This window comes from Habropoda laboriosa, unplaced genomic scaffold, assembly GCF_001263275.1.
Source record: "Habropoda laboriosa isolate 0110345459 unplaced genomic scaffold, ASM126327v1 scaffold244, whole genome shotgun sequence".
Lineage (NCBI taxonomy): Eukaryota > Metazoa > Arthropoda > Insecta > Hymenoptera > Apidae > Habropoda > Habropoda laboriosa.
The window spans coordinates 610,103-627,113 of NW_017100399.1; the positions used below are offsets into that span (position 1 = coordinate 610,103).

The window sequence follows — 17,011 nt, forward strand, 5'->3', positions numbered from 1 at the left end:
GAATAAATCCGGGCAACAATGCTGTTCGCGGCTTTGAATATTTATGTCGAGCTTGTTAAAAGGCTTTTAACATAATGCATACGGTGTGGTCGGAAAATTCTACTACTTTTCAGGCTGTCGAATATTAAAATTAAGCGTGGTATTAACTTTATGGATGTCGAGATGGAAATCGGTGTTTAAGTGATCGTTGCTTTCTGCTCGATTGCAACTGACGTATCATAAGCTTGGACAACACTTTTATTCAAACACTTATCTATACGATTGCTAAAAAACAGCCAAATCTTCGAGGTGTGGACGGTGAAAAATTAGAAACACTCAGAATTTGAATAATTTAATAATTGAACGCGAATAATTGCACTCATAATGGATATAAGTGAGACACCCTGTATACTAACACTACACTCAAGTATAGTTTGCCTTATACACTCGCCACGAAATTTGTATCGTCAAAGTAAAATAAATGTATAGTTAGTATAAGCAACGAAATTTTGTTCACTTGCTCAATTGTTGATTTTGTCACATGTCCAAACCAGCACGTCCAAAAAAGCGAGGTCTTAGCCGGCACGAAAATTACTTCACGATACCCAAAAACTCGACGCCTCTCACACCTGAACACCACATGACCTAAGATCATAAACAGACCTCCAACAAGCAATATAACAAATGTAAGAACAAATTCCCCACTTCCACACCACCACCAGACACACCCCAAACACACCGAAAAAACCAATCACCGCACAGTTCCACCACCTATGACACCTTCACACCACCAATCACAACACACACGTAGTTTATAAAATAGCGAACGCCACACGACACGACACACAATTTTCCGATCAGTAAGCCTAGGCATTTCGCGCTCTGTTCACGTTCATTCACAAATACATAGTTTTAATAGCAAACTGTTGTGCGTTAATAGTCTATCTTCCAAGCACTACCTGAGTCCCCTATCCCGAGTAGATTCCTTAACTGGTCTGACTCAAAAAGAGGGACAATTATCAGTTTCGCAACAAGCACATCGCGATTCGTAACAATTTCAAAAACTGTATGAGAGAACTAGTGTACATTATGCGAATCTACTTAATTTAGCGTTTCTCAGATATCCTTAACCCCTCTAGACAACACTGTGTCCAAATTAGTCACCCAACGGTGCAAGAGTTTTTCCACCATTCATCCATCGCATCTCGACTATCCAAGATGCGGTAATCATTACCCGATAACCAATTTTCCAGGTAAATATTCAGTCGAACAATCGACCCGATCCGACGTACGCGCGTCGCGCGAGCAGGCTAATTCCTCTCGTTCCGGAGGCAAGTGTCTCATTCAGCTGGCGAGTCTCCTCTCGACATCGGGATTCCCCTAAACCAGAACACGTGTTTGCTAACCCAGTTAATTCTCACCGCCGTCATCACGGTGTACACGTTCCTCCATCTCTCACGTTTTCTTCACAAACCTCGTCTACACCTTCTCCAGATAATTCGTCGTAATTACACTATCTACGGGTCTAGTCCTTTCCAACGCGTACACAGAACCTTCGAGTCGTTATTAAAGTTGTCATCGTCGTCTGGTCAGAGAGTCCCTCGTTCTTCGTCGATTCAATTCACTCAGACTCTCTCCCTGTCTCGGGGCTGAAAACGATGAAAATCCTCCCGCGGTCTCGTGCAACGAGACGCGATAATTCGTCGGATACGCGCTCGTGTACCTGTCTCGTGCAGCCCTGCTCTTCGAATGCGGCGAACCGGCGAGCGTTTATAGCCGCCACGTTGCGAAACTGCATTCCCCGACCCCTTTATCGAGCGTACGCGGACAGTGAATGGGTTTTAACTTTAGCCACGCTCTAGGTCACGTGGACTGCCTCTACCCCGTTCAAGTCGCGCGCTCTCATTAGGCGACGCACGCGGCACCTGTTCATTGGCTCCGTTGTTTACGCGCCTCGAACGGTAGTCCGGAGTCCATTATATACCAGCTAACTCCATTATATTCAGACTTGCGAGGATTATGTACCGGGATTATATTAATAAGTTGGAATTATGTTAGGGGCCAGGTTTGTTACGGAGATGCAACGCGGATGTTGCTCGTAACGATCGTAGGAGAATCGCTGTGCGGGATTGTGTGCGAAGGGTGTTTGTTCGGAAATAGGGCAAATCGGGGAGTGATGGAGCAGTTTTTTTTGAAGGCAGAATTTTCGTTGTAATTAAGTGAGTGAACAGCAGATGTTTGGCTTGTGATGTGGTATTTTAAATTGAAGATATAGCAATGATGTTGAGTAACTCAGAAATTATAATACTTTTTTAAAAAATAAACGTACATAAGTTTCTTCCCATATATAGTACTGTGGGTTAGGTGAATAACAATGCACGAGAAACAAGAAAAAACGCATTAAAATTTATTAAACATGCGAGATTGTATTCGAGAAATTTTTACACCCAATTAACACTAGAACTACCGGCCGGGTCAAAAATGACCCATTGACAACTTTCCAAAAACAGTGAATGTTCGATACTGGCAAGTGTGTATTGTCGTTTGCACCTTTCCGACTTTGTGTTTCTGCATGTACACTACCGGTCAAAAGTTTGGAATCACCTCCAACTTTTCATCAATATTAAATCTGCTCCTAATTTTTTATAGATTTGAAGTTTATCCCAATTCTACATTTATCAATTTATCTCATATCGATTGGTTCGAACGATCAAAAATTCTCAAAGTCGCTGACTTTTTTCTGTAAATTTTTCTGTAAATTGCAATGCTCAGTGATTCCAAACTTTTGGCCGATAGTGTGTTTCTACTTTTGCACCGATACGAATCTAATTTTCCAATCACGTTTAAGTTGTACAAAAATTCACATTTGGAAAGTCGCTAATAGGTCATTTTGACCCGATTGGTGATAAACTTCTGACAGAAAGTACAACGTATGGAATTGAAGTACGATAATTGTCATAAAATCTAATAGGTATTTCAAAAAGTTATACAGAATCCGATTTGCCCTGTATCAACAGATATTTTGCTAAATATTGTGGACCAACTTGCAATCATTTCCAATTTAATTTGTCATAAACAAACAATTCTATTAAAATTCTACTATTACCTAAAAGGTATTGTGTACTTCATAACGTATTTTAAATTCGGTATTGTTACAAAAGCACCGGAAAATTTGATAACGTTTAATCGCTTATACTACTCTCTCTCCGATACGCATTTAATACGATCATTATCACAATCGGAATTCGGTGTCAATATCGAGAAATATCGAGTAATTCCATTAATTTACCCCAAAATTTCACCCAAAATTCGAGCCAAATATCAAATAATCTTTCCCACAAAACCTTGCGTAAAAATCACCAAACAAAATCGTCTATAATTTTTCATTTACATCGCGATAATTCCTCGATGTCGAAAGCTTCAAGAATATCAAAGTCTCAGTGTAAAAAGTTCTTTTCTCATCGGCAAAGATAGAACGTCGAAACACGTGGACAACCGACGTCGTTCCAAGTTTCCAAGACTCTTGGCCTGGGGGATATCGGACCGACGGCGTAATTGGTTAACCCTATTTAATCGCGGTAATTGCGAGAATCGTGCGCGACGAGGGTGGATGTTCGCGAGGACAAGGGAACAGGAACGTCGAGAACATCGTAGGAAATCCTCGGTGATGATGGTCGAGTAAAGTCAAAGGGATTCCGGTTCATTTGTCTTTGCGGAAACGCCATCGTAACGGCCTCGAAGAAATATCAAACTACAGAGAATCGTCCTTTGAACCTGTACCCACCCTCGCGGTGATCGGCTGGCATCGGTGAATTAGAATGTCGATAAGTCGTTCCTCGGCGAACTTCCTCGGCGGAAAGGCGAAATAAATTTCGTCCAAGACGTTCGCGGAGTTCCATTAACGCACTGAATGTGACGTGGTATGGGAATGGAGGGAAAGTTCGAGCTGGTCTTATTTTATGAGATTGATTTTACTTTAATGTAGAAAAAGTAAGAGAATCGAAAGTTTTGTGGGTTCGCAATGATTGTGTTTGTGCAGCAGATTTTAAGTGAAATCGCCCAAAGTTATTCGTTTCATTTTTTTATTTATAGCTATTCTGAGATTTCCTGGATTTAAAAATGAATTAGGGATCCTATATTCGAAATATTGTCTATGGTTGCTGTTTGCCTAATCGAATACCCTTCCTTTCTTAAAGTTGTAATAAAAGAACGTTTCTTTGATGTTAATTATTTTTCTGCCGAGTTCAAACTGAAAAGTGAAACTGAAATAATGAAAACTCTAGCATCGCGAATTAATAGGTTTATAAATGCCTTGCTTAACGATCTGACACTTGTAATCTAGAAAGTGACTAAAAATTTAAATTGTCAAATCATTGCATAAAAACTTTGCAAGTGTTTCCGCAGAACGAATTTTCGTCCAGCTTTAGTTACTGCTTCTTCATTTATGCTAATTGACGTTAGGTATTATCTCGATCGCTCGTTATTAACATTGAACGACTTTATGAGATTGCAACAGTGGTCGAAATTACACTTAAAAGTGACATTTGAAAATTTCGTTTCAATTGACGATATTAAAAAGTAAATAACAACTTGTAGAGTATTTTTCTGAAAAGTCCACAGTATAATATGTGACGAAATATGGCAAAGTATAATTAGAAAACATTGTTGAAAATTCACAGAAGAAGGGAGGATTTTCAATTCAGAGTATTATCTTTAATTGATGATATTAAAAAATAAATAACAACTTATAGAGTATTTCTCTCATAGAAAATTTAGAAAGTCCACAGTATTCGATATTGTCAAAATATAATTAGAAAGCACGGTTGAAAATTCACAGAAGAGGGGAAGATTTTCAATTCCGAATATTATCGTATTCTGTTAGGGCTTGCGGTTGATCTTTCGATCGTTCAAGCTTTGCCAGTTTTTGCACGTGTGTGCCGACTAATGGTCTAAGGCTTCGAAGGACCAGTTTCTTGAATTGAAACACTAAGTTTTTATTTTATGTTCTATTTCTACAACTAATTCAAGATATAAATTCTACTGCGAAGTGAGAGATGTTTCTCTTGCGAGTGGCCAAGTGATTCTCCCACGAGTTGCAAAGTGTTTCTTCCGCGAGTCGCCAAATGTTTCTCCTGCGAGTGGCCAAGTGTTTCTTCCGCGAGTCGCCAAGTGTTTCTGCTGGAGTCTCTGCGGTTTCCCTCGAAGAAGACTCCTATTTCCCCAAAAACACCCTGATTGGTGATTTTTCCTTTTCTAGATCACCAATCAGTTTACTCCGGTGCATCGCAACTTCCCTCCATTTCGCCCTTAGCGCGTTATCTTAGGGGGGGGTAGACAACGACCGGAGAAAATGTTCGGTGGACGGATGCGTGGGAATCCTGTGGAATCTCCGCTTTTCTAGGCTTTGTTGAAGTCAAGTGGCCCATCGACGTTGGCAAAAGTCGTGGGCCACTTTTCTATTTTCCGTTCGGAGACTCCAGGATTTATGGCAGGGTCTGGTCCTAGGGACTAAGTGTCGCAGGCAACGCAATAAACACTTGTGGTGTTTTGAGAAAACGATATTTGCCTGCTACAGGATACGCCTTAACATATTCTATTTATCGCAAAGTCCCTCGCCCTGCATTTAAGTCTCTTCTCATTAAAGATCTCATTAAAGACAACTGCGAACGGTTCACGGATGTTCTCCACGTATCTCGAATCTTCAACTATTCATGAAATTGCGTCGTACTTTTAATTATCTATGCAACGCGAAGCATGCGATTGGTCATGGACACGGCGTCATTATTCGGCCTATCAAGATCGTTCCGGCGATTAGTGGTGAATGAAACCACAGGTAATGAAGCTCTTTGCACACTACTACCACTCACCTATCACATTTCGTGCTACCTATTCCAGCAAGTTTCGACAGTTCGTACACTTCAAGAATTTCATAACGTGCATTGGTCTATCCTTGCTACTATGATTCATTTTTAAACGAACGTGCCAGTTCTAAATCGTTCAATTTTACTGCTATAAAGAAATCTTCAGCATTTTTCAGCTTGTATTAATTATACTAAAGTTTATATCGCAATTTTGTGGAGAATGTGTATTTATTTTTTAATATTTTTACAATTAGCCGTGATCAAAATTCAGTATATCGGATTAACTGTAGTTATAATAAATACTGTGGGAGTGGAAGTGAGAGCGAAGGTGAAGGAGAGAAAGAGAGGACCGCATTGGCTGCGCGTGTGTGTGTGTGTGATCCGCGAAGATAGCGCGATGGTTTCACGGGTCACTAGGTCAGTGGTCAAAGCGTGTCGCGTGTGTGTGTGTTTGTGTGTGCGTGGACAAACGAAGACTGGACATTTGAGGAACGATCAACAAGGAGAGTTGGAAACGGTCGTGGTGGAAACGGGCGAGGAAGGAGAGAGCGTTGAGGCATGCGAAGCGGTGTGGATCTCGAGTGTAGCATAAGAATAATTAATCTCTGAATAAATTATATAAAGTTGTTCGTTATGTGCTGACTCAACACCACCATTCAATCCTCATACTACAGTACCGACTACGAAAATTTTTAAATGCTACCGGAAACTTTTGCATCGACCTAATAAAAAGGAGATTGTTTCTTCTCTCTCGAACTAGCAAACATAAAAATAAAAAGGAAATTTAATATTAACTTCAAAAGTTAAATATTCTCTCTTTAATATTGTTATTAGCCAAGTGTGGCTTTTTAATTTAAGCGATTAATTACGAACTGTAAAAATTCATGCGATCCATTTATAAAATCACTTTCTTTATTAATTCGATGTAAATATAGATAAAACGAAATCCCGCGATACGCGAATTATACAGTTTTTACAACGAACACTCGCAGCCGCGAATTACAGGCTGCGGTGGGAAATTGCTCGTAAGCGATTTATCCGCGAGGAACAGGTGCCTAGGGGAAATTTAATTACTCTCGTTTACGATTACAAACTTTGTCCTTCCCCGGAAGGAAGATCCGGCGTAATATTAAAAAATTCTTCCCCGTCGAGCTAATTCGACAATTCCCGTTTGTGGTCGGGTGGCCTGAGCGCGAAATGAAATTCAAATAGGTCGAAAAATCCACGGGAAACGTCTGGATAGAAAAAAGAAAAGAGGAAAGGAAAAAATCACGACGCCCAGACGTGGTTGATGCGAGCCCCGGGAATAATTGGAGGGAAAATATTAGAGACCGTGGCGAGACCTGAAGGAAGAAAGAAGAAGAAGAAGAAAAAGGGAGAGAAAAAATATCACTCGAGTAACTTTTCATCCGATTGTGCAACCCGTACCTAATGATTCTCATTTTAACGAAAAAACAACAGACGCCAGCCATTACTATGGGTGGAGGGAGGTAGGGCCAGCGACGTTCATTACGTATAATGGCTATTGTCCCGTTCCCCCGGAGTAAGTCGTGCAACAAAATTCCACTCGGAGCGTGCGATTCAACTTCGTCAAGAATCTCGTGTTCGAAATCAACAACAAAGAATCCCCTTTCCCGTTCTGCTCGCGGTTGTAGCAATTAATCGTGATCGAGGCCGCGGAAACAACGTTGCCCAGGACTTTTCTAAAAATCCACCGACCTAAATCTCCCACGTTTATCGACAAATACGTAACTTCAGTTTACAAGAATTCCAAGAATTCACCAAGTATCGACACTCGCGTGCGAACAAACAAACGAAGAAATAACGAAGTCAAACGCAAGTTGTCTGTCACTTCGGTCGAGGAAAAGAATATGGCGTCGTCTAATGACCGCCATTGTGTTAACATGGCGGCGAAGAAAGGCCGGTTGCCTTTATTAAGGAGCCTTTGGCCCGGTGATTCTGTTTCGCAGCAGCGGTCTTTGCATTTTCGAGACGAGGAAGTTTAACGGTATTCATACAAAGGACGAGATGATATCGCGACTGATCCAGGGGACACGGAGATCTGCAAATGAGCACTTTTTCCGGACAATTCCGGCACCCGGTGTTATTTCACCCGACTCGAGGGCTCGAATGAAAGGAGAGAAAGAAAGAAAGCTCGGGCAAAGTGATGGAGATGTTAAGGAAAATATCCTTCCCCTGTTTCCTCACTGTTTCACCACCCCTCCTCTGGCCGCACGCCGAGTTTGTTGAGATGCGACGAACCGTGAAAGACGCTCGTCTTATCTTCAAGCCGTGCGCGAGATACTTCCCTCCCTCTACCTTCTCTTCTTCTTACCCTTAGCTCCAAGTCCTTTGCCACCCTCCATCCAGATGAGGCTCCTTGGTCGCATAGTCTCGTCTGGTACCTCCCCCCCTTTTTGCTCGATAGTCCGGTTTACTCTCGCGGTTGCCACGCGGTCGAAAGTGTACCCCGTTCGTGCCTCTTCGCTTTACGCCCATCGTTGCATTATCCTTTGTGAGCGGAACCGTGGGTCAGATTGGATACGTTCGCGCGTTTCACAGAGCCCACGATAAGCTATTTGGTACCGGGAGGAGAAACGAGATTCGAAACGATGGACTGAAGACGTCGTTTATGTCGGGAGGATCGATTTGTCTGTTACGTGAGTGGGCAGTAGTAATTTAAATATTAGGTCATCCTGTAAGTTCGTGTCGAATATTATAATTTATATCAATATTTCCAGGGAACATTTAAATTTGAGAAACGTAACGCGAGCGCCTTATCATTCCACAATGTTTTTCTATTTTTTGTGAGATCATTATACCTATCGTCGTTATGTAATTTCCCTCGATTTTCGTTAAAATATTCTTCGCCTTCGGCACGAATTTGTGGGATGACCTAATAGCTTCGAAGGGGTAGACAATCTCGAGGTGTCTGAAAATAGGTAAAAGTTTGGGAATTCTTTTTATAGGTAACTACTGAATGAAAAGTTTCAGTTCAACGCCACGAGGGTAATTACGAATCTGTATTTTCACGGCTTGCAAGAGATTTCAGGGATTGCGCAATTTGTTGAGAAGAGACGAGTGAGGGCGTGACGCGACGTAATTATTGTCAAACAATAAAGTTCCTTTCATCGAATGGCGGCGCGAAAGCTCAATACGTGCACGAAGCGATTACCCGAAACGCGCGAATGTGTTAAGCGATAATTAACTGATTCGCTTAACTACAAATCAGCGGCGTATTGCGTTTAATTAATGAGCCATGCCCCGCTCGATACACGCGTTCAGTTCTCAGTTCACGTGTAAACACTCGTTTAAATAATTACTTTGATTGATAAAGCGTTCCTGTTTAGCGTTTTGCCCACCCGCTAGGCACACCTTGCCACTTGAAAAATACCGTCGTTTGGGTGCAAGTAGAACGACGCTGAAGGGAACACGGTTCGTTGGAACACGGAGCTGCTGCTTTTAGAACGGATGGCTGTCTTTATACGTACATATACAGAGTGGTTCATTTCACTTGCGCGTTTAAAATGTGTCTCGTAATGGCGACGATTTAAAATAAAATATTTTAAGAATAAATTTCGCAATTCCAGGATATATCGTATATCTAATAAAGACAAAATTTGGAAAATAAGTTTCGTTAAAATTTATAAATAAAATAAACAGAAAATTTTAAAAATCAGTTTCGGTAAAATTTGAAAATAAAAGAAAGACAAAATTTTAAAAATAAAAGAAAGACTGAATTTGACAAATCAGTTCTGTTAAAATTTGAAAATAAAATGTAAAATATCAGTTACAATTAAAATTTAATCATCTCTGCTTCACCTTGTAAAACTTTGGAATAAAGAATCGACGGACAGTATTTATTCAACGTTCTATCGATAGAGCTTCAAGTATAAATATCTTATAATCTCCAGATTTACAGTGATGCATATACATAAATAATGCAAAGAGACACCGTTCACTTTCAGACAGCTTCACCATCCACCGATAATTCTAGTTAAATGAACGTCTGACGTTGATTCAACTCGCTTCAATCCGCGAGCATTCGATGAGGCATTTTCATTTATTTCCCTTTTACTCTCGGCTCAATGGCTTTCCCCCCTAACGAATTCGATGTTCTTCCACTTCTTTGCCGCGAAATTTCGCCGAGAGATTCGACGTGCTGCACGCTCTAAAGTCTAATTACTATTTGTAAGCAGTTTGCGTCAGAACGGATCTTCAGTTTTAATACCATCGCTAATGGATGCTAAAATGAATATAAACATTGCCGTTGATCCGCTTAGGAGATTTCGCGGCGGTCCTCACCGCTCCAGAGAGCTTCTCGCGTTCCAAACAGCATCAGCTTTCTCGAACGAATGTATCTTTGTAAGTATCTTGAGCTTCCGGTTGGTAGTCAGGGTTCTCGTTACTCTCGTTGAATATTGTTTTTCCAATTTTCTTAAGTATCATGTCGGTACGTGTGTAATTTCATCCTTCCTCGTTCTCAACGTTTATTTTATATAAAATTAGAATTCAAATTATTTTATTTCATATATATTAATAAATGAAAATCATCAAAGTATTTCTCGCCAGTGTTAATTATCTTTTGCCACCTGTCAGGTAAACGACTGGATACTGTGTCGATTCGAGGGTACATGTTACCCTTTTAAAAATCAGTTTTGTGGAAATTAAAAAATGAAGTAAAATGAAAATTAAAAAATCTGTTTCAATTAAAATTTATTTATGAAGGGTATTTATATTTATATTTTGAATCGATAAAGTCATCGGCCCAACAATTTCGGGTACAGTTTGTTCAATTTGATATACATTACTCCAGGGATTGAACCAACAATCAATATTTGATTTTTATTTGTAGCGTTTTTAGAAATAACTTTAAACCGATTTCTTTGGTAGATGATCTGACGTTTCCTTCAAAACTTTGAAGCTTTCGATTGATTTTGTTACGAGTCGATTTAGTTTAAGTATAAACTATCAAAGAACAATAATATTTGAAATTTTTTTACCTCAAATCATTTTGATGGGTGCTAAGCTGCACGCCAACAGTGCTAACTTAAAGTACAAAATTTACAACAACAGCATTAAAAATCACACTGAATAAAATTATTTCCTTATAGTCTAAGGACGCCTCTTTCTACCAAAACAAGATGTATTACGATATCTTTACTAGTCTAGCCAAAAAAAAATTGTAAAGCTTCCCTCACTCTTCGAACTATTACACTGGACTCTCCCTTTAACAGTTCCACATAATTTTAGAAATTCTTATTGAAATGATAAAAGATAAGAGAAAATCTACTTTAATTACATTTAGAATTTTTAGAACCTTACCGAAATTACTTATGCACCAACTTAACAATAATTCATCCCGTCAAATCCATAATAAAATTAAACGTATTGTTTATCTCACAAAAGACGGTTCTCTATGAAATTCATAACGCGAAATCGACGACAGAGCATCAAGCGTACTACACTCTCGATCGAAGGGAAGTGAAATTCAAAAATTCTCCGGCATTAATTGTCCCGCGATGAAATTTCGCGGGACCCAGTAATTGGAATGATTGTGGTCCACGGCCATTATAAATAACTCCGCGGTGTAATGCGCTTTTTGTCCCGTGGAAATAGTTCCGTTCAATGGGGCAAACTTTTTCCCTTCTCCCTCCCTGCATTTCCAGTAATGCATTCAGCCGGTGCTCGCCCGCGACGCCTGACAATTCGAACTCTCGTCAATTCATTCCGGTGTAAACCGTTCGGACAAAAACACGGGTTTTCGCTTTCATACGTCCAGTTTGTTATATTTAGATTAACGTGTTGATTTATTTTCTCTGTGCGTAACGACCGTAAAAATTTTTCTACTCTATCTGGCCGCGCGAATTTTTGACAATGGTACCGAAAGAAGATCCGACGCGCCACCCCATTTTGTCCTAGTAAAATATCGTTCGCACGTTCGAACGAGCGTTCGTTCGTTCGTGTATAACGTGAAATGTGACTCGTGTCAGCAGCTTTCCCCCCCCAGAATCCCTTTAACCTTACGGTTTTCCGCGGAATAAAAAATTATTTAGTCCTATCTGTCACTCTTTCAATTAATCCGCTACTCTGTGTACACACCTGTTCCGAATCGTAGAAGTCTCACTTTGGTATGGTTCAACGAGGTTGTTTAACACGGAAGCTTCGAAATTTTGCGGAATCTTTATCGTTAGGTGTTTTTGTCAAAGTAGCTTATACAGGTGTAGCGTTTTGCGAGAATGACGATTGACGAAATATGATAGGTGAATATAGTAATAATTTGACGCAACTCGCAACGCTGAAACAACCCTTGTGCAAGTCTAACAACTGAGACAACTCTTTAAGAACTCATACAATGCTCTTTGCAACGCTCTTCTCTATACGACACCGATCATCCCGGTAATTTTTTTTTATTAGGAAATCCTCTGAGTTAGGAAGAGCCACTGTCTTCCTGTTCTCCATTGCTTCTGCGAACCATAACCCGCTCTAAGGAGAATAGATGTACTGTGCGTCCACGAGAAGATGGCAAGGCAAAGGAATGCAGGTCTGATTGGGTCATACTCCCTTAAGCTCACTTTCTACAACACAATCATAGAGATAGAGCACATGCATTGTCATCGCTGGCTCAACGCAATAATCATCCATGACCATCAAGCAATAACCATCTTTTCGTGGACGCAGTTCTGATGATTTAACTGAAAGTTGGGAGGAGTAGAATTTTCACAAAACCTCGTAGATGTAAAGGACGCTGACCATCTCGATAGTTCCTTTATTAAGAAATCCTCTGAATTAGGGAGAGCCACTTTCTTCCTACTCTCCGTTACATCGCTCCTGCGAACCATAGCCCGCTCTAAGGCGAATAGAAGTAGTGTCAAAGTTACCACTCAAAGTTTTGATGATTTAACCGGAGATAGAAGGTATTAGATGCGAAGGACACTGATCATCCCGATAAGTCTCTCCCTCCTCTATATACACCATTCACACCCCTATTCGCTAGGAAGACCCTTCCTTCCACTTCTCCCTTTCTCCCACCACACATACACATCACTTTTGGGGTTTTCGTGGGCCTCCTGCACTATGAAGGTCCTTCGCAAAAGAGTCTAATTTGCGTTTCCAATTTTCCCTTCTATAGCCTTCTTCCCGCACCCCTAGAATAACACAACCAAACAGCAACATTTCACGATACTCCAATAGAGTACATATTAACAGATTCACCGCAAACTGCAGTCGATTTCAATAATTCACCGTACATTTCGATCAGGGGTGAAACGGCAGTGCGCGTGGTAACAGGAAAGAATCGAGTTGGAAACGCGGTTTTTCGCGCCATATGCACGGTCTACTTTTAGACCGGTTAACAGGCCGATTTATCCCTCCCGAAAGCAATGACTACCGCAGTTTTTCCGGCGGCTCTGCAAATCTCCAGCGTTCACGCGAACACGCGTTCCCGTTCGCGCGAAATACGAGCGTGGATGTTCGTAGGAGTAGGAGGGTTTTTGGAACGAGTCGAGCGATTTAGAAGGGATGACGGTAGGAGGAAGGGAGAAGCAGAGTTGGCGTGGCATTGTCGTTTTTCCGAGGATTCGATGGAGTAGCAAAGGGGTTGGGGATGTGGCAGCACGACACAGGCTGGCGTTATTCCAGAGGGGAAAACATTTAAAACAAAACCTGGTTGGCCCTCTCGAGCGTTGTACGCTAGGCAGGCGATTCTCGTGTATGCAGGTATGTATTCATTACTGTCAAAAATACAGCCCGGCTGCGTATTATCTACGCGTTTGCTGATTCATATTTACTCGCGAGATATCGGCCGCTGCGCGTGTCTTTCCACGAGGCGGGCATAAAGATGAGCCTGGTGTCACGATTACACGGGAACCAGAGGCGTTGAGGTTTAAAAACACGTACACTCGGCTGTTCACAAGTATTAGGACACCCAGTATGTTACGTTGCATGATTTAACTCTTTGCGAGCGTATTTTCCGTAGGTATGTTAGCCGTGCTGGTCGGAATTATTTTTTGGTAGCGCGCACTCAGTCGATTATTCCCCAAAAATTTATTCAAATGAGTGTAGGGGATTTATGTGAGGAGGGATAGTAAACTCGAACGGACTTTTGACTATGCTATATTTATTAATAGTTCATATCGCTACGCTAAGGATGTCGCTCAATCAATCGCTGGATTCATACTTGCTTTCGCTCCCTCGCATTCGCCCTAATGTCATCTTGCATACATGCACACTTTTCCGTAGAAGAAAACACGCACGCACTCACGCACTCCTCGCTTGATTACTAAAACTAAACATTCGTTCAATATCTTTCGCGCTATCCCAAACACTCGACCTGGCACGCCGGTTCTTACCGCTCCGGTCATAGACCCTCACGCATTCACACAGACAACGCATTCATACAAACACGCACTCACGCTCGGTCATCCCTACATGAGTTTGTTCATATTATTATTATTTTTTTCCCTGTTTCTGCAGGCAAAGGGTGTTAACAACAGTTAACCCTTTACAACGCCATGTGACTTGGAACTGTTGGTGACTGTTGTCACTAAAAAATTATATTTCTTCCTGCTTCTCCCATCAGAATTACTTTAATTTGCCTTCTCTTATCGAAAACTGAATTTGTATAAAAAATTATAGATACTATAAGTGCATATTCTTTATTTTCAAAATCCACACCCTGATGTTTGTATCTTAAGGCATCAAATAAGCTTTACCAAATTGTAAATCTACTTAGAACTCGATATATGTACTTTTGTCGAAATATTCGCTCGATTTCTTCCATTCTGTACCGAACGGTCGATTTCCACGTTCAATCAGCCAATCTCCAGAACGCGCAAAAAAAATCACTCTTCTCTGCAGTGCTTTTAGCAATGCCAATTAATTGTCCAGTAAAAAAGGGGGGTGGGAATGAAAACTACGGATGAAAAAAACGGAAACACGGAAATATAGTTTCGATAATTGATAGGAGAATTACGAATCGCGAACGTATTTCGCGCCGAAACAGCTCGTTCAGCGATAAGTATAACCCACTAGTACCGGTAATTGAATGGCTGGCTCGCTTTAAACGCGACCAATACAACCATCTCGGCTACGCCAGTTGGGAATATTTGCTCTCATTAATGAAAACACCGGAACACCGAGAGCTTTTCGTTGCACGCCAAAAATTCCATCGTCCCGGAAATTGCCAGTCTCCATTTCATTTCAGTTTTATTTCGGACAAGCAACCGTGATCTGGCTACGTTTTTCCATTTTCACGTAGATTCAATGTTTTATTTCCTACGTCTTAGTGTATTTATAAGAATTAAATCAATGATCTCTATGGTGCACCAAATTTTACAAATTTAACTATCCTACATCTCGTACAATTCTCCTTAACCCTTTCATTTCTGTTGGAGTTTATAGGCGCTTTGAAGATTTCGCTTGTACTTCGCTGGTTGGCGCCTTTTGGCGTACTTTCAGCTTAGTTTCTTCTTACTTTTATGCTTTGCGCACTTCTATTTAAAATTTTTGTAAATTTAAAAAAGTTTTAATTAAATTCCTAAAGTCTTTTAAAAACAGATTTACTAATTTTAAATTTCGACACGGTTGGAACAAAGAATTTTGCGGCTACAATTGAACATCTACAAGGTGCCACGTGCGCTACACATGAAAATCTATCGCAGTGAAATGGTTAACACGTTCGCTACTGAACATGTGATATCGATTATCAACGCTAAATGCCTGACCATATTAACACCTTTAAAGGGTGTTTCCACTCTGAAGAACCAAAAAATAGCAAAAAATAAATTTGCCTGATACTTCTATCGAGGTTCCCTGAAAGTCTACAAAATTTCAAAGGAAACAGAAATTCCCATTTCAATGTCCGACTATTTTTGTACATATTTAGCAACAACTATCGCGGCACGGAAATTTTCCGGTTACCAAAATTCCTTGATAAAATCATAAATTACTAACACACAGATGCCCCTTCCGATAGCAGCACACGCGTTAATCCTCCATTTTCAACTAAACACTTCTCAAATCATTTCCCAACCTTCCCCCCCCTCTCTCTCTCTTTTCTCCTCTGTTTCACCACTTTTCCACGTCTATGAACCGTCTTCCCGAACTCATAATCATTTCTCGTCCAAAACGTGGCCAGCGAAGAACGTCCAACGGCGAGCGTCGCGTCGCGAGGAAACGGCGTCGTCGGCCGTGGCTCTTTTGACGCGCGAGGAGAAAGGCGGGAGCGCGTGAAATCCGTGGAAAAGGCGACGATGAAACGAGGGAAAATTGTTGCCTAGCAGAAGGTGGGAGAGGGAATTGCCGGCTCGGTGATTCGGTCAAGTACAGTTTAGCGTGAGTTAACGAGCAAGGTTGAACGCTCACGCGAGTAGGCTGGCGGGCAGGATCTGGTTGGACGGTCGCTCCGCTGCGTCGATCTCGAATTCGCCGGGGATTTTCCGGCGAGCTCGTTTATTTTCCGCCTTTAACGCGTGCGGTGTGCAGCCGCGCGGACGTAATTTTGCCGCTCAGACGAATTTTTATGGACGACGCGCGGATGAAGCGCGCGCTGTTCGACCGAATGCTAAATGCGATTCATCGATTCACCTTACGGGCGGGTTTTTCAATGAGTCCTGGCCGAGCTTAATTGTGCACACAGCGCGCGATTACATGCCAACGTTTCTCGACCAATTTTCAACGGGTCGAACAGCTTTGACGGACCGAAAGTGCTTCCTGACCGATTCTTTTCATCGAGAGGTACCTAATCACAGTGTTTAGAAGCGACACGATAGAACATTTCTGCATTTTCATCGTTGAAATGTCCTATCTGGTAATTCTTTTATTTTCCAGAGTGTTTGAAAATATTTGGATCTCCATGTAGTTTTCACTTTTCGTTTTGAGCAAAGTTAGAACGTTCTGTGCGCTTCGTGGCGATCTGTTAAGTGTAGAAATGAATTCTTTGCGACCCAATCGGAAAATTGATTCGCATAAATTGACAATTGATTTTTCACACTTTTTTTTTTTATGAGTTTTTATCACGATAGTGTTTGCAAGCTGCCAGAAAATTAGCAAAAGTTTGTCAGCAATAATGAAAATTATTTCGATGATTCGTCTGTTTTCATTCTCTTTAAAAATAAAACTTTGACTGCGCAGAAACGTCGAAAAGAATTCATTTTTAAACCTAATAGAAA

The 17,011-nt window shown here is 41.1% G+C and overlaps 1 protein-coding gene across 1 annotated transcript in view; it reads right to left on the minus strand.

The window, feature by feature from the left end:
* The window catches only part of LOC108575317 (protein NDRG3), a 163,559-nt gene that overhangs the window by 94,925 nt on the left and 51,623 nt on the right, over window positions 1–17,011 (minus strand). The window lies entirely within an intron of this gene.